The sequence below is a fragment of the Macaca nemestrina genome, chromosome 6 (genome assembly GCF_043159975.1).
Source record: "Macaca nemestrina isolate mMacNem1 chromosome 6, mMacNem.hap1, whole genome shotgun sequence".
Classification (NCBI taxonomy): domain Eukaryota; kingdom Metazoa; phylum Chordata; class Mammalia; order Primates; family Cercopithecidae; genus Macaca; species Macaca nemestrina.
Window position 1 is genome coordinate 137523915 of NC_092130.1, and position 19220 is coordinate 137543134.

The 19220-nt window shown below is 39.1% G+C and overlaps 1 protein-coding gene across 5 annotated transcripts in view; it reads left to right on the forward strand.

Annotated features, from left to right (window-relative positions):
- Positions 1-826: 826 nt before the first annotated feature.
- The window catches only part of LOC105487485 (transmembrane protein 267), a 44949-nt gene continuing 26555 nt past the window's right edge, over positions 827-19220 (forward strand). Inside the window, exon 1 of one of the 5 annotated variants that reach the window (XM_011750944.3) lies at positions 827-2037. The gene's annotated coding sequence lies outside the window, so the exon portion shown is untranslated. Of the gene's footprint in view, positions 2038-2093; positions 2245-6249; positions 9257-19220 lie in introns of those variants that run through there. The other 4 variants (XM_011750945.3, XM_071098960.1, XM_011750943.3 and 1 more) reach the window with 4 other exon arrangements.

Below are 19220 nucleotides of genomic sequence, written 5' to 3' on the forward strand. Positions count from 1 at the left end.
GCTGTAAAGTGTTTAACAGAAATGAGCTCACCAAAAGTGCTATTATAAGCTTGTCTATTAGGAAAGAACAAAACCACATCTGTAAAGACGTCAAGATTACACCAAACACAACCAGAAATGTTCTAATTTTCTGATTTGTATAAAAGACCTGGCTTTTCAAATGAAAGGGAAGCAGTAACAGAGAAAACGAGAAAAATGGGGAGAAGAGTGTAGATCAGGAATGATAATCTCACTAAGTTAAAGGGGCACAATGCCTTTTTTTTAGTTCCTCTGACACTGGATTCCTTCACATTTCAATTCTGAAGTATCATTTCCTCATAAGGGCCTCCCATACTACCTGACTAAAGTTAGCGTCTCCCAAGTCTATTATATCACCCCACTTACTTCCTTTACAGTACTTATTACAATCTGTCTACCTTGTTTCCTTATGGCTCACACCCTCCACTAGAACTTGAGTTCCATAGTCATTCTGTGGCACACTGAGAACACTGTATAAATGAATCAGTAAGCTGGGCACAGTGGCTCACGCCTGTAATCCCAACACTTTGAGAAGCCAGGGAGGGGGTATCACTTGAGCCCAGGACTTCAACACCAGCCTGGGCAACATAAGCGAGATGCCCATCTCTACAAAAAACTTAATTACCTTCACGATGGCATGTGCCTGTGGTCCCACCTACTCCAAAGGCTGAGGCTGGAGAATCCCTTGAGCCCAGGAGGTCAGGGCTGCAGTGAGCTATGATTGCACCACTGCACTCCAGCCTGGGTGACAGAGGGAGACCCTATCTCAAAAAAAAAAAAAAAAAGAAATGAATAAGCATCTACAGGCAGTAGACTGACTACAGAGAAAAGAACTATTATTACATTGTCTGGGTTTGCATGAAGCCATCTACGTTGTTCCTTGATAGCTCCGTAAGGCCTAGATTATAAGACTTGTACCACACTGCCAAAAGGGTAATGCCAAATTACTGCATTCAGAAAGAGAAAATTTGTCCTTAACATGGCTAAAAGCACTCAAAATTGTAAATACATTTGCTGAGAAATACTTTAAATTCTCATTTAAGTTATGTGGGGGTTAAAATGTGTTTAATTTTCCCTGTCAGTTGGGTCTTTTACATTGGCTAAGAACCAAGAGAGTGACAAGAAATGAGTTCTATGATTGAGAAACTCTGAGATTCTGGGGGTGGCCTAGGAGTTTGCTTTGAGATTGAAGTTTATTTTCTATGGTCAACTATATAATTACGATGATACCACCCCTTGCTTTCCATCTGACACTTGGTTTGAGAAACTGTAAGTAGGAAAGGGAAAGAAGAATGTCCCTCCTTGGGCCTCTTCTTTTGGACCCGTGCTTCCTAGAGTCAAACGTCAAGCTGGTATTTCCTTGCTGCTAAGAGAGCAACCACTACTCTGAGGCAGAGACGGGATGGGACCTAGCCAAAGTCCCAGTAAACAAACTGTATCTTGTAAGAGCGATTTAATCAGGGTCAAACTACTCTGTATGGACTTGCTTTTTCGACTTCTAAGGATTTAGTAGTCATGATTAAGTGTTCTAGTCACGCTACTGCGGTCTACAAACAGTAGCCCCACAACATCCGCCCGCATCGTGGCAACGAATTATCAAGAAATCCCCAAGGGGGCGGTGAGGCGCTACCGAGGAGCGGCCGGTCAGCCAGGTCGCGAGGTCCCAGTCTGGTGAAAAGCTCCGTTGCCCACCCTGAGGGGTTCGCGGAAGGAAGTTGGCAGTATCGCTGCACCTTCGAGACGCGACGGCCGAGGCTCCTAGCTCAAGCTTCTGACAGTAAGGCCTGTATGCCTTGCATTCGGGGAGGCCACTTCTCAGTCACCAGCTTTCCGGCCACCACTTGGGTGCGTCGTAGGGATGTCGGCAGCTACGTTTGCCGCACGGCTCCGACTAAACTGAAAAACGAATCCTCAAGTTTGACAAAAGTAAACTAAGAAGGCACTTTCCTCCTCTCACCCTGACGTCCCAAAAGTTTCCTTTTTAGGGGTCAGGGCCTACGGTGGGCGAGGAGAAACGAGGTATCTACCCACTGCACCAAACAGTACTCGTACGTCACCTCCTTTCGACTTGGAGCGGGCCAGTATCCCGGCGTCCTCTCGGCTGACGCTGCGGTCTGAAGCCACTCTGGCCTGCAACCGACGTCTCTATGGTTCCGACTGAGGGGAGGAGGAGAGGGGCGGGGACGCTGTTCGAGCTGCTGCTTGTTTGAACTCAGAGAACCTGGGGTGGGTACGGCTGAGCCGCTGCGAGGGACTGAGGGGAGGGGGTGGGGTGGAAGCCGCGGAACTGCGTCCTGAGGTGGGAGACCGGAGGTGGAGACCACCGAGTCTGATGTCTGGAGGGTCCGGTTGCGGGTCGGAGGGCGTGCTGGAACAGCCGGCACGCGGGAACCAGGAGTCGGCTGGGTGCGTGTGACCCACGAGCTGGCACTGTCCCGCGGCCCTGGGGTCTGCGAGGAGCCCTGGCGCCGCCTTCCGGCTTCGCTCTTTTTTAGATACCTAGAACCCCAGCCCGCCGCCTTGGCTCCGCGCCCCTGGCCTTTTTCTGGCCCAGGGTAGGGTTCCGCGAGTCTTGCAGGAGGAGCCCATTGCAGTCCTTAACCGGTTGTAAGAGCCTTTCGCGACCCGGAGCCCTTGAGGCTTGAATGCTGAAAGTGTGACATGGTCCCTTCCCTGCTACCTGGCCCATTTTTTTTAAATGACATTTAAAAAATTATTGCATCACACCAGACTCAGAAAAGGATGTCTGGGAACTTCTGAGGCTTGAAACATGTTGAAATACAGAATTTCGTTTTATTCGTAGTGGGCATAGGAACTAAACATTTTAAGTGCAGACATCTAATGGCTATAAAAAGTTTCAGTGAAAGTAAGCAAGATTTGTGTTTCCTTCCTTTGTCAGTTAGTTGCATCAGATTTGGCATCTGCTTTTGATATTTTTCCATTAAAGAAATTAAATATATTAAGTTTACAACAACTACAGTTAAGTGAAGAGGTCTTACTGGTAAAGCATAATAAAGGCGGTTTCAGGAATTTGAACTGTGTTTTGACCTTAGGTTTTTGCATATAACGTGTCAGGTTGGTGGGGAGGAGGGAAAGTTAAAACAGATGACATTTACTTAGAGAATGTATCAGCTCTTATTTGTTTTGACAGAAATAATGTCTAAGAGATTATTAGCAAACAATACATGATATCGTATAATTAAAATGACCAGCTAATCATATGTTTGTGGAATTCAGGAAGGAGAAAAGTACTGCTATGTATACTCTGAAGGCCCCAAAGTTAGTGGTATTTGCTATATGGGGGATGGGGTGTGACAAAGTTTGGCCATTGCAGAAAGTGGCTTCTGCGAGTCATAAGGAGGAATTTATAATATGTCAGTTATGTCAGAGAAGTCATCCCAAACAGTATATTTAGTTCATAGGCTGAGGATTTATTATGTGATTACCCCTTGTATTAGTAAAATGGAATATTTATTAAATACCTTGAGCACATTGGATTTTAAGCATGACAAGTTTAAAAGAGATCACTACTCTTAAGGAACATTCTCAACAAAAATGAATATGTAAAATAAACTTAAAGCTTATGAATTTAGGAGGTTCGGGAGTCCGTTTTATTTGTAGGGGGAGGAATAGGAAGTGGAAAAGGAAATAAGTTTAAGAAGAAAAATGGGTACGCTTAGGTGTATTTTTCAGAGACAATAAGTAATACAGGAAGAACACTTAGTAAATTTCTCTTTTTCTAATACTCAGAATCTAAGCCAGATGCTAAATATCTGCACCAAAAGTTGTAGTAGAATAGATGCCAGAAATGTGGGGTTCTGGAGCTGCAATTATACCTTCCTTAAAAATAGAAATAGTACTCTTCTACATATCTATTCTGTAATAAATTACACCAAAATTTAGAGGCTTAAAACAGTAGACAATAGGGGCCGGCTCACGCCTGTAATCCCAGCACTTTGGGAGGCCGAGGCGGGCAGATCACGAGGTCAGGAGATCGAGACCATCCTGGCTAACACGGTGAAACCCCATCTCTACTAAAAATACAAAAAATTAGCCAGGCGTGGTGGCGGGCGCCTGTAGTCCCCGCTACTCGGGAGGCTGAGGCAGGAGAATGGCGTGAACAGGGGAGGCAGAGCTTGCAGTGAGCCGAGATCATGCCACTGCACTCCAGCCTGCGTGACAGAGCCAGACTCCATCTCACACGCACACACAAAACAAAGTAGACAATAATTTTATTCTTTCTGCGAGGTCAAGACTTAGCTGGCAGTTCTGGCCAAGGGTCTCATGAAGTTGCAGTCAGGATGTCGGCAGTGGCTGCAGACATCTGAAGGGTTGACTGGGGCTGAAGGATCTGCTTGCAAGTTCACTGTGAGCTTTTTCCTTCCTCTTTCATCAGCAAGCTGTTTTGTACTTTCCATTGATAAAATGCATTCACATTATACCTATTATGTATAATATATGTGTTCCTATTTGTAAATCGTGATACAGTTATTTGTAAACAGTAAATTTTGCTTATTGAGGTTGCTTTAAATTTGGATCATCATGTAAATACTTCAAGTAATCTTTTGATTTTTCGCTTTGCTCATGATACTTTATTAGCAAACTAATCCTTTTAAAATCTGAACTCATCATGTAAAATGTAGGGTTAGTAGGTTCGGTGTGGTAGTTTATGCCTATAGTCCCAGCACTTTGGGAGGCCAAGGTGGAAGGATCACTTGAGGCCAGGAGTTGAAGACCAGCCTGGGCAACACAGTGAGACCCCATCTCTACAAAACACTTTAAAAACAAAAATTTAGCCAAGTATAGTTGTGCATTTCTATAGTCCTAGCTACACAGGAGGCTGAAGCAGGAGCCCATGAATTCAAGGTTACAGTGAGCTATGATCATGTCACTATGCTTCAGCTTGGGCAACAGAGATACCTTGTCAAAAAAAAAAAAAAAGTAAGATTATTAACATTTAAATATATATTGTGATTATTAAAAATTGCTTCGTGAGGGAAAGAAAATATGCACTGGCTTTATAAGGACGTCATGAAATTTGCAGTTAAGTGGATATTGGCTTATTATTTTTGTCTTCCTTCTGAAAAGAGGGTTGAAAATAAATTGGTAATTAGGTCAGGCTCAGTGGCTCACTCCTATAATCCCAGTGCTTTGGGATGCTGAGACAGGAGGAACACTTGAGACCAGGAGTTTGAGACCAGCCTGGACAACATAGAGGGACCCTGTCTCTTCAAAAAAGGAAAAAAGAAAAAATTACCCAAGCTTGGTGGCACTTGCCTGTAGTTCCAGCTACTCAGGAGGCTGAGTCAGGAGAATTGCTTGAGCCTAGGAGTTAGAGGCTAAAGTGAGGTACGACCTTACTCACTCCAGCCTGGGCGACAGAGCAAGACTTTGTCTCTAAAAAAAGAAAAGAAAATTTGTGATTATATATAAACAAAGGTTGAGTGGCAGCAGAGCTTTTGTGTTAGGCATCTGTGTACTCTGTGTCCAGCCTAGGTTTTTCTCATACCTTAATGGCCTTCTTTCTCCTTAGGGCTAACTTACAGGCCATACTTTACTGAAGGAGGGGAATATTGCTGCTGCTGCTGCTGCTCTGGGTTGGCCATTAATTCAAGTTTTCAGTATCCCACTTTCAGTCCAGCTAAGTGGATAAGGGCATTTATTTTTAGTTGAAAGGGACATTTTATCAACTTTAAAGTTATATGCATTAAATATTTAAATATGTTGACTTCTTTCTCCATTCAGGTGTTGAATGTTTGTTTTCTAAAGGAGACAATGATTCATAATTTGTGACACTATAAATCCTGAGGTTTATAGAAAGGATTAATGACTTTGTAATGGAGGTGTCTTTTGCATTTTTTGTATTTTGGTCACATCTCTTGGTTGATCTTCCAGATCCTGGAAGAATCTATAGAAAATAATCCATCTTAATGCTTTAGATAACAATTTTCATTATTGCAAATAATCAAGAATGAGCATCGTTGTAGACTCCATTATCATTTAAAAAATAGTTATCTGCAAAGTAAGTATGCTTCACATAAGGAATCTGCGTAAGTTGTTTCTTGTGTCCATTATTACATAACTGAACAAATTGTTTTTATATTATACAATAAATTTGATTTATGAGATTGGATGTAATTTTATTAATACCAATTAGTGTTATATATTTAATGTATTTATTAATATATGTTATAAATTTTTTATTACCTTTTTAAAATTATGCTTTTAAGAGGCTGACTTTAACGATCAAATATGAGTTGTTTAATTACTTCTGGCTTTAACTTTTCAAAGTAGCTTTATTGGTTTTATGGTCATAAGACATTGAAATTTTTCAAAAATTCAAAAAAGGAAAAAAAGTAGTGATTACATTTGTAAGCCCACCACTGAGAAACAAACCAAATGAACAGCCTTCCAGATTTTTTAATAGACCCGTATATATATTTTTTAACAAAAATGTAATTTTTTACATATTATTTTATAGGCTATCTTTTAAAATTTAATACTTACTGAACATCTTTCTGTGTCAGTAAATATGAGAATAAGTATTTTTAATGGCTGCATATTTGTGGAATTTATTTCACTAGAGCCATATTTCAGACATATATATTGTTTTAAATTTTTTCTTGTAAACAGTGCTATGCTGAACATTCATATATAGTCTGTATTTATCTAATTATTTCCTTATTTTCCTAGAATTGGAAATGTAGCATCAAAAGTGTTTGCTTATTTTTTGTGGTTTTTGATACATAGTCAAATTGACCACTAGAAAGGTTATATCGATTTACACTCTTGCCAATAATCTTTGAGAGTGATCATTATTTCCCTACTCCTGTCACCGAGTATTACTAATCTTTTGTCAGTCTTACATTGAAATCTCATTGTTATAATTTGAATTCAACTGATTACTAATAAAATTGAAATCTTTTCATATTTTTTGACCATTTGTATTTCTTTTCCAAATTGTCTTTTCATGTACATTGCCCACATTATTATTGGGATGCTTATATCTGTATTAATTTTTAAGAGCCCTTAATACATTAGGGCTACTAATCTTTCTCTGTCATAAATGTTCTAAATTTTCTCCATTTATTTGTCTTTAACTTTGCCATGCAGAAACTTTATTGTGTAGTCATGCCTATCAGATTTTTAAAAATAATTTTGAGCTCTTCTAGCTAAAAGCTTTACATTATTGTGTAGTCATGCCTATCAGATTTTTAAAAATAATTTGGAGCTCCTCTAGCTAGCTGGACTATGTAGAATTCTGTTTACAAATTCATATAAATATCCTAAATTTGATAACCCAGTTGATTACAAAAGCTATCTAACCATGAAAGTTTTCCAGGCAACTAGTCAACCAAACTGATTCCCTTTCTTAATTTAATCAGAGAAATGGTCTATATTGTAAAACATGTGGGTGTGACGTTTTAAAATCTAAAGTTGTTTATATAAAATTACATTATACAGACTGAAAGTTGATTATCCAGTCTAGGTTTTGTCTGATGATTGATTTTCTTCAGTGGTATTTAGTAATTATAAGCTTTTCTACCTATTGATTACCAGTATGGACAGGTCGTTTCCTGTTCAATATAATATATTTGGGAGGTTCCTCTTCCGATCCATTGTGAAGGAAGATAGAACCCATGTTCTTCTATACAGATGTTCTTTTACTTATGATGGTGTCCATGTCCTGATAAACTCATCGTAAGTCAAAAATTTCATAAGTTGAAAATACATTAATGCCCACAAACCCACTGTAGAGTCAAAAAATAATAAATTGAACCATCATAGGTTGAAACCATCTGTATATACTGAAAAGGCCACATACCGTACAGTCTTCTCCAGTCTTGCAGCTTGAGTGTGGTCATATGACCTAGACTTAGCCAATCAGACACATACCTTACCCCGCTCCGAATTTTGTATTGAGAGCAAGGAAACAAATACTGCCAAGAATCTTTTATAGCAGCAGTAGACAGGGCAGCACTGGCAGCAATGCCATTGGTAATATCTGGTGACAGGAGTTTGGGCAGTGTAAGCTGGGCTTCGTGGCAGGGAGATCTTCATCAGACCAGTTGTCTGGTGTCATTTTAACTGAAGGTCTTGAGGTATAGTTTTGAAGCCTGGTTTTCAAAACCTGACAAGTCTGTGATTTCCCAATTTCCTTATTTGTTGTTGTTGTTGTTTTTCAGACAGGGTCTCACCCTGTCACTTAGACTGGAGTGCAGTAGGGCGATCGTAGTTCTTTACTGCAGCTTCAAACTCCTGCACGCATGTGATCCTTCTACCTTAGCCTCCCGAGGAACTAGGACTACGGTGTACATCACCACGCCTGGCTATTTTTTTTATTTCTAGTGCAGACAGTCTGTGTTGCCCAGGCTGGTTTCAAACTCCTGGCCTCAAGCAATCCTCCTGCCTTGGCCTCCCAAAGTGCTGGGATTACAGGTGGGAGCTACCACACTTGGCCCCAAAAATTTTAATAAATTTTTTTTTTTACTTATACAAAACTGTTTTTGCCCTTCCTTGCACTTAGAACCATAGCTGATAACGAGATCTGGGTCAAATATTACATCATTCCTCTACCAATTTGGAATTATGTACACATTTCTCCCCACCATATACATACTGGGTCTGGTTCTCGATTTCGTATTCACCTTTCTGTACTCACATCATGCTACTTTTTTTTCAAAAGTTTATTAGCATGTGCTCTTTCAAATGAAATTTAAATTTTGTGAAGTTCCTAGAAGAAAATCCCTTTATAATTTTGATTAAAATTGCATTAAATTTATAGATTAATTTGGAGAGAATAACACCATCAGTGTTGTCTTCTTATACCAAAAAAAAAAAAAGGTCTGGCTTGTGTATGAGTTAGGATCCATCAAAGAAGCAGAACTACTTTGTGAGCTAAAGACCTATGGAATTGTGGGAGGTGGTAGAGCAGGCTGCAGACTTGCCTCTGAGTCTCTTGTTCTGCCTGAGGTTGCTGCAGATCAACTAGACTGGCAGTGAGGCAGGGATACTGGATGTGGACGAGAGAAAGGACAAACTGAAACCCTTGGGGACAAAGTGGAACCTGCATCAGCCTCTCACAAACCCTAGTTTTGATGCTTGAGTAACCTGCAGGAGAGGATGACACTTTCGATGTCAGAGCTACACTTGTGGGCCCAGGATTTGGAGAAGTGCACAGAAGGTCCGGTGGGAGTTGAAGGAGCTGCAGGTCCAGCTTCTTCCGCATGCCAGCAAGGTGAGCTAACAGATTAGCAGCACATGCAGTCTTCACAGCGTGTTCTGCATTGACCTTCACAGTGTAAAAAATATGACTGTTGCTTCATTTGTGACTTCTGTATAATGTCTCCTATAGCCAACAGTACCCAGAACTATATAAGGAAGGGAATTCTGGGAAATGTTTTTAAGTCCGAGTTAGCTGAGTTGATACAGTACAAAGCCATTAGAGCTCTAGTTAAATGATCTTTTTCATCTTTTAATAACGTTTTGTCATTTCATTCTTGCTATTTTAATTCTTGGCATTTTGAGTTGCTGCTGTGAATGTTCATTTTCCCATCTTTCTTAAGATTATTGCTATTATGTTGAAAAATGTGGTTACTTCTATGAACTAAAACAATTTTTCAATTTAAATTCCAACAGTTTTCTGTTGGTTCTCTTGGGTAGGCAGTCATTTCACCTGCAAACTAATGTAATTATCTTTTTCTTCCTGATAATGTAATGATGCATTTTCTTCCCTCCATCTCTCGCCTTTATTCTTTTTCCTCATTACATTGATTAAAACTGCCAGAACAATCTTATAGTAGCTATACTGTTTCTGACTTTTTTTTTTTAAATATACTTTAAGTTCTGGAGTACATGTCCAGGACGTGCAGGTTTGTTACATAGGTATACAAGTGCCATGGTAGTTTGCTGCACCCATCAACCTGTCATTTACATTAGGTCTTTCTCCTAATGCTATCCCTCCCCTAGCCCCCCATCCACCGACAGGCTCTGGTGTTCCCCTCTCTGTGTACCCTCCCTGTGTCCGTGTGTTCTCATTGTTCAACTCCCACTTATGACTGAGAACATGCAGTGTTTGGTTTTCTGTTCTTGTGTTAGTTTGTTGAGAATGGTTTCCAGCTTCATCCCTGTCCCTGCAAAGGACATGAGCTCATTCTTTTTTATGGTTGCATAGTATTCTGTGGTGTATATGTGCCACGTTTTCTTTATCCAGTCTATCGTTGATGGGCATTTGGTTCCAAGCCTTTGCTGTTGTAAACAGTGCCGCAATAAACATACTTGTGCATAAGTCTTTATAGTAGAATGATTTATAATCCTTTGGGTATATACCCAGTAATGGGATCGCTGGGTCAAATGGTATTTCTAGTTCTAGATCCTTGAGGAATCGCCACACTGTCTTCCACAATGGTTGAACTAATTTACATTCCCACCAACAGTGTAAAAGTGTTCCTATTCCTCCACATCCTCTCCAGCATCTGTTTCTTGACTTTTTAATGATCGCCATGTTAACTGGCATGAGATGTGGTTTTGATTTGTGTATCTCTAATGACCAGTGATGATGAGCCTTTTTTCATGTGTTTGTTGGCTGCATAAATATCTTTTTTTTTTTTTTTTTTTTTTTTGAGACATAGTTTTGCTCTTGTTGCCCAGGCTGGAGTGCAGTGGCGTGATCTTGGCTCACCGCAACCTCTGCCTGCTGGGTTCAAGCAATTCTCCTGCCTCATCCTCCCGAGTATCTGGGATTACAAGCATGCACCCCCACACTTGGCTAATTTTGTATTTTTAGTAGAGATGGGGTTTCTCCATGTTGGTCAGGCTGGTCTCGAACTCCCGACCTCAGGTGATCTGCCTGCCTCAGCCTCCCAAAGTCCTGGGATTATAGGTGTGAGCCACCACACCCGGCAAGTGTCTTCTTTTGAGAAATGTCTGCTCATATCCTTTGCCCACTTTTTGATGGGGTTGTTTGCTTTTTTCTTGTATATTTGTTTCTCTGTAGATTCTAGATATTAGCCCTTTTTCAGATGGATAGATTGCAAAAACTTTCTCCCATTCTGTAGGTTGCCTGTTCACTCTGATGATAGTTTCTTTTGCTGTATAGAAGCTCTTTAGTTTAATTAGATCTCATTTGTGTATTTTGGCTTTTGTTGCCATTGCTTTTGATATGTTACTCATGAAGTCTTTGCCCATGCCTATGTCCTGAATTGCCTAGGTTTTCTTCTAGGGTTTTTATGGTTTTATGTCTTACGTTTAAAGCTTTAATCCATCTTGAGTTAATTTTTGTATAAGGTGTAAGGAAGGGATCCAGTTTCAGCTTTCTGCATATGGCTAGTCAGTTTTCCCAACACCATTTATTAACTAGGAAATCCTTTCCCTTTCCCCATTGCTTGTTTTTGTCAGGTTTGTCAAAGATCAGATGGTTGTAGATGTGTGGTGTTATTTCTGAGGGCTCTGTTCTGTTCCATTGGTCTGTATATCCGTTTTGGTACCAGTACCATGCTGTTTTTGTTACTGTAGCCTTGTAGGATAGATTGAAGTCAGGTCGTGTGATGCCTCCACCTTTGTTCCTTTTGCTTAGGATTGTCTTGGCTATCTATGTGGGCTCTTTTTGGTTCCATATTAACTTTAAAGTAGTTTTTTCCAATTCTGTGAAGTCAGTAGTAGCTTGATAAGGATAGCATTGAATCTGTAAATTACTTTGGGCAGTATGGCCATTTTCATAAATGATTGTTCCTATCCATGAGCATGGAATGTTTTTCCATTTGCTTGTGTCCTCTCTTATTTCCTTGATCAGTGAGTGGTTTGTAGCTCTCCTTGAAGAGGTCCTTCATATCCCTTGTAAGTTGTATTCCTAGGTATTTTATCTCCTTGTAGCAATTGCGAATGGGAGTTCACTCATGATTTGGCTCTCTGTTTGTCTGTTATTGGTGTATAGGAATGCTTGTGATTTTTGCACATTGATTTTATATCCTAAGACTTTGCTGAAGTTGCTTATCAGCTTAAGGAGATTTTGGGCTGAGATGATGGGGTTTTCTAATTATACAATCATGTCATCTGCAAACAGAGACAATTTGACTTCCTCTTTTCCTAATTGAATACCCTTTATTTCTTTCTCTTGCCTGATTGCCCTGGCCAGAACTATGTTGAATGTACAATTAAGTTATTATTGACTGTATGACTGTTGTTACCCTGTTGTGCTATCAAGTAGTAGGTCTTACTCATTCTTTCTTTTTTTTTTTTGAGATGGAATCTTGGTCTGTCACCCAGGCTGGAGTGCAGTGGCGTGATCTCAGCTCACTACAACCTCCGTCTCCTTGGTTTGAGTGATTCTCCTGCCTCAGCCTCCCGAGTAGCTGGGATTACAGGCATGTGCCACCACACCCGGCTAATTTTTGTATTTTTTGTAGAGACGGGGTTTCACTGTTGTGGTCAGGCTGGTCTTGAACTCCTGACCTTGTGTCCGCCCACTTCATCCTCCCAAAGTGCTGGGATTACAGGTGTGAGAAACTGTGCCCGGCCTTCTTTTTTTTTTTTTTGTACCCATTAACCATCCCCACCTCTCCCTATTGCCCCCACCACCACCCTTCACAGCCTCTGGTAATGATCCTTCTACTCTCTAGGTCCATGAGTTCAATTGTTTTGATATTTAGATCCCACAAATAAGTGAGAACATGTGATGTTTGTGTTTCTGTGCCTGGCTTATTTCACTTAGCAAAATGTTCGCCAGTTCCATCCATGTTGTTGCAAATAACTGGATCTCATTCTGTCTTATGGTTGAATAGTAGTCCATTGTGTATATTCACCACATTTTCTTTATCCATTCATATGTTGATAGACACTTAGGTTGCTTCCAGATCTTAGCTATTGTAAACAATGCTGCAACAAACCCAGGAGTGTATATATCTATTTAATATACTGATTTCCTTTCTTCTGGGTATATACCCAGCAGTGGGATTTCTGAATCATGTGGTAGTTCAATTTTTAGTTTTTTGAGGAACCTTCAAATTGTTCTCCATAGTGGCTGTACTAATTTACATTCCCACCAGCAGAGTACAAGGGTTCCCTTTTCTGCACATCCTCATCATCATTTGTTATTGCCTGTCTTTTGGATATAAGCCATTTTAAATGGGGGAGATGATAGCTCATTATAGTTTTGATTTGCATTTCTCTGATGATCAAAAATATTGAGCACCTTTACATATGCCTGTTTGCCATTTCTGTGTCTTCATTTGAGAAATATCTATTCAAATTTTTTGCCCATTTTTGATTAGATCATTGTATTTTTTTCCTATGGAACAGTTTGAGCTCCTTATATATTCTGGTTATTATTCCTTTGTCAGATGGATAATTTGCAAATATTTTTTCCCATTCTCTGTGTTTTTTTTCTTTGCTTTACTGATTGTAACCTTTGCTGTGCAGAAGCATTTTAACCTGATGAGCTCCCATTTGTCCATTTTTGTTTTAGTTACCTGTGTTTGAGGGATGTTACTAAAGAAATTTTTGCCCACACCAATGTCCTGGAGATTTTCCCCAATGTTTTCTTGTAGTAGTTTAATAGTTTGAAGTATAGATTTAAGTTTTTAATCCATTTCGATTTGATTTTTGTATATGGTGTGAGATAGGGGTCTGCTTTCATTCTTCTGCATATAGATATCTAGTTTTCCCAGTAACATTTGTTGAATAGACTGTCTTTTGCCCAGTGTATGTTTTTGGCACCTTTGTCGAAAATTAGTTCACTGTAGGTGTGCAGATTTTTTTCTGGGTTCTCTATTCTGTCTCATAGGCTGATGTGTCTGTTTTTATGTCAGAACCATGCTGTTTTAGTTACTATAGCTCTGTAGTATAATTTGAAATCAGGTAATGTGATTCTTCCTGTTTTGTTCTTTTTTGCTTAGGATAGCTTTGGCTATTCTGGGCCTTTTGTAGGTCCATATAAATTTTATGATTTTTTTTTTCTGTTTCTGTGAAGAATACCATTAATATTTTGATAGTGATTGCATTGAATCTATAGATTGCTTTGGGTAGTGTGGACATTTTAACAATATTGATTCCTCCAGTCTATGAACATGGATTGTTTTTCCATTTTTTGGTGTCCTCTTCAATTTCCTTCTTCACTGTTTTATACTTTTCATTATAGAGATCTTTCACTTCTTTGGTTACTTCCTAGATATTTAATTTTATGTGTGGCTATTATAAATGGAATTACTTTAAAAATTTCTGTTTCACATTGTTCAATATTGTCATATTGAAATGCTAGTGATTTTTGTATGTTGCTTTTGTATCCTGCAACTTTACTGAAGTTGTTTATCTTCTCTCATTTATCTTCCCTCTTTTTTTCTTAGTCTGGCTAAAGTTTTGCCAATTTTGTTTAACTTTTCAAAAAACCAACCTTGTGTTTCATTGATCTTTTGTATTTTTTTATTTCAATTTTTTTCATTCTCTGATCTTTATTATTTCTTTTCTTCTACTAATTTTGGGCTTGGTTTGCTCATGCTTTTCTAGTTTAATAGTTTTAATAGTTTTCTTGTCATGTCTTTAGGTTTTTCCAAATATAGGATCATATCATCTGCAAACAAGGCTAATTTGACTTCATCCTTTCCAATTTGGATGCCTTTTATATCTTCCTCTTATCCGATTGCTCTAGCTAGGATGTCTGTTACTGCTGAATAACAGTGATGACAGTGGGCGTCATCCTTATCTTGTTCCAGATCTTAGAGGAAAAGCTTTCAATTTTCCCCCATTCGGTGTTGTGAGCACAAAATATCTGAGACAGGTCTCAATCAGTTTAGAAAGTTTATTTTGTCAAGGTTAAGGATGTGCCCGTGACACAACCTCAACAGGCTATGATAGCATGTGCCCAAAGTGGTCAGGGTACAGCTTGCTTTTATACATTTTGGGAGTCATGAGACATCAATCAGTTATGTTTAAGATGTATATTGAGGCCAGGCGCAGTGGCTTACACCTGTACTCCCAGCACTTTGGGAGGCTGAAGCGGTGGATCACTTGAGATCAGGAGTTCAAGGCCAGCCTAGCCAACATGGTGAAACCTCATCTCTTCTAAAAATACAAAAATTAGCTGGGCATGGTGGCGTGCGCCCGTAATCACAGCTACTTGGGAGGCTGAGGCACAAGAATCGCTTGAACCTGTGAGGCGGAGGTTGCAGTGAGCCGAGATTGCACCACTGCCCTTGGCAGGGCAAGCGAGACGCCATCTGAAAAAAAATAAAACAAAAAAGACATATGTTGATTCCTTCTGGAAAGGTGGGACAACTCAAAGGGAAGACTTCCAGGTTGTAGGTAGATAAGAGACAAAATGTTGCATTATTTTGAGTCCTGGCCCAGCCTTTTACTGAATACACAATTTTGTCTGACTCACTGAATCTGCATTTTTACATAAACAGGGCAAAGGAAGCAATCAGATACCCATTTGTCTCAGGGGGATGATTTACTGCCCTGCACCTGTGAAGATAAACCATCAGTTCACATTGCCAGGGTGAAATTCAGTGGAACTGTTTCGGGGTAAAGATCTTGAGATCCACAAGGAATTTCTTTCTGAGCAAATTGTGAGGGAGGTATGTAGCTTTTTATCTTTGTAGCTATCTCATTTGGGAATAAAATGGGAGGCAGGTTTACCTGACATAGTTCCCAAGTTTACTTTTCTCTTGACTTAGTGATTTTGGGGTCCCGAGATTTATTTTCCTTTCACAGTATGATACTAGCTATGGATCTGTCATGTACAGCTTTTATTATGTTGAGGTATGTTCCTTCCATACCCAGCTATTTTTAGGGTTTTTAAAACAAGTAAATGTTGAATTTTACCTAGCCCTTTTTCAGCATCAATTGAAATGATATATGGTTTTTGTCCTTCATTCTGTTGATATGATGTATCACACTGATTGATTTGCATGTGTTATTGCATCCCGGGGATAAAGCCCACTTAGTCATGATGAATGATCTTTCTAATGTATTGGTGAATTCAGTTTGCTAGTATTTTATTGAGAATTTTTGCATCAATATTCATCAGAGATATTGGCCTGTAGTTTTCTTTTTTTGATGTGTCTTTGTTTAACTTTTCCAAAAAAGAACCTTGTGTTTCATTAATCTTTTGTATTTTTTAATTTCAATTTCATTTATTTCTTCTCTGATCTTTATTATTTATTTTGTTCTACTAATTTTAGGCTTGCTTTGCTCTTGCTTTTCTAGTTAAGATGCACTGTTAAATTGTTCATAAGAAGTTCCTCTTTTTTGATGTTGGCATTTATAGCTGTAGACTTACCTGAGTACTGCTTTTGCCATATCCCATAGGTTTTGGTATATTATGTTTCCGTTATTATTTGTTTCAAGAAATTTTTAAATTTCCTTCTTAATTTCTTCATTGACCCGACTGGTCATTCAGGAGAATATTGTTTTATTTCCGTGTATTTGTATAGTTTCCAAAATTCCTCTTGTTATTAATTTCTAGTTTTATTCCACTGTGGTCAGGGAAGATGCTTGATACTAATTCAATTTTTTTCATGTTTTAAGACTTGTTTTGAATAGTCTATCCCTGAGAATATCCATGTGCTGAGGAAAAGAATGTGTATTCTGCAGCTCTTAGATGACATGTTCTGTAAATATTTATTAGATCGATTTGGTCTATATTGCAGATTTAGTCTTGTGAACCCCGAAAATTTGAGACAGGTTTTAGTTAATTTAGAAAGTTTATTTTGCCAAGGTTGATGATGCACCCATGACACAGCCTCAGGAAGTCCTGATGACATGTGCCCAAGGTGGTCAGGGCACAGCTTGGTTTTCTACGTTTTAGGGAGACATGAGACATCAATCAATATGTAAGAAGTACATTAGTTCCATCCAGAAAGGCAGATACAGCTCAAAGTAAGGACCCCCATGGAGGGCTTCCAGGTCACAGGTAGGTGAGAGACAGATGATTGCATTCTTTTGAGTTTCTGATAAGTCTTTCCCAAGAAGGCAATCAGAATATGTATCTATCTCTGTGAACAAAGGGATGACTTGAAAAGAACGAGAAGCAGGTTTGCCCTGAGTGATTCCCAGCTTGAAAGGACCCAAGATATTTTCCTTTCACAGTCTGATGTTTCTTTGTTGATTTTGTGTCTGGAAGATCTGTCCAATGCCAAAGTGGGGTATTGAAGTATCCAACTATTATTACATTGGGGCCTATCTCTCTCTTTAGCTCTAATAATATTTCCTTTATATATCTGGGTGCTGCAGTGTTGGGTGCACATATGTTTAAAATTGTCATATCCTCTTGTTGAAATTACATCTTTGGCATTATGCAGTGACCTTGTCTTTTATACTTTTTGTCTTGAACTCTATTTTGTTTAATATAAGTATAGCTATTCCTGCTCTTTTTTGGCTTCCATTAGCATGGAATATCTTTTCCCATCCATTTACTTTCAGTCTATGTGTGTCTTTATAGGTAAAGTATGTTTCTTGTAGGTAACAGATCAATAGATCTTGGTTTTTCATGCATTCAGCTAGTCTATGGCTTTTGATTAGAGAATTTAGTCTATTTATGTTCAATGTTAGCTTTGATAAGTAACAACTTAACTCTTGCCATTTTGTTGTTTATTTGTTGGTTGTTTTATAGTCTTTTCTTCCTTCCTTTTTTTTTTTTTTTTGTTTTTTTTTTTTGTTTTTTGTTTTTTTTTTTTTTTATTTGAGACGGAGTCTCACGCTGTTGCCCAGGCTGGAGTGCAGTGGCGCGATCTCGGCTCACTGCAAGCTCCGCCTCCTGGGTTCACGCCATTCTCCTGCCTCAGCCTCCTGAGTAGCTAGGACTACAGGCGCCCGCCACCGCGCCCGGCTAATTTTTTTGTATTTTTAGTAGAGACGGGGTTTCACTGTGGTCTCGATCTCCTGACCTTGTGATCCGCCCGCCTCGGCCTCCCAAACTGCTGGGATTACAGGCTTGAGCCACCGTTTTTTTTTTTTTTTTGAGACAGAGTCTCTCTCTGTTGCCCATGCTGGAGTGCAACAGCACAATCTCAGCTCACTGCAACCTCCACCTCCCAGGTTCAAGCAATTCTCCTGCCTCAGCCTCCCAAGTAGCTGAGACTACAGACGTGTGCCACCACACCCAGCTAATTTTTGTATTTTTAGTAGAGACGGGATTTCACCATGTTGGCTAGGCTGGTCTCAAACTCCTGACCTCAAGTGATCCACCCGCCTTGGCTTCCCAAAGTGCTGAAATTATAGGCATGAGCCACTGTGTCTGGCCTCTTCCTTCTTTCTTTCCTTCCTGTCTTCCTTTAGTTAAAATGATTTTCTCTGGGGATGCGATTTAGTTTCTTTCTATTTTTTGTGTATTCATTGTATGTTTTTTGGTTTGAGGTTATTATGCAGTTTGTAGATACTCTTACAACCCCTTATTTTACCTGATAACAACTTAACACTGCATAAACAAACAAGCAAAAAGAAAACTAATAAAAACTCTATGTTTTAACTTCATCCCCCCCGCCTACTGTTTCACTTTTTGTTGTTTCTATTTATGTCCTATTATACTGACTATGTCTTGAAAAGTTGTAGGCATTATTTTTGATTGGCTCATCATTTATTCCTTCTACTTAGAATAAGAGTAGTTTTCATTCCACATTTACAGTGTTATCATATTCTATGTTTTTTGTGTACTTACTATTGCCAGTGAATTTTGTACCTTCAGATTATTTCTTATTGCTCATTATCCTTTTCTTTCTGACTGAAGTTCTCTCTTTAGCTTTTCTTATAGGACAAGTCTGGTGTTGATGAAATCCCTCCGTGTTTGTTTGTCTGGGAAAGTTTTTATTTCTCCTTCATGTTTGAAGGATATTTTTGCCAGATATATTTTTCTAAGATAAAAGTTTTTTTCCTTTAACACTTTTAAGATGTCATACCACTCACTCCTAGCCTGAAAAGGTTTCCACTGAAAAGTCCGCTGCCAGATGTATTGGAGCTCTATTGTATGCTATTTGTTTCTTTTCTTTTGCTGCTCTTAGGATTGTTTCTTTATCCTTGACCTTTGGGAGTTTTATTATTAAATGCCTTAAGGTAGTCTTCTTTGGGTTAAATCTGCTTGGTGTTCTACAAGCTTCTTGTACTTGGATAGTGATATCTAAGTTTGAGAAGTTCTCTGTTATCACTTTCAATAAACTTCTACCCTTATGTCTTCCTCTGTCTCATCTTTACAGCCAATAACTATTAAATTTGCT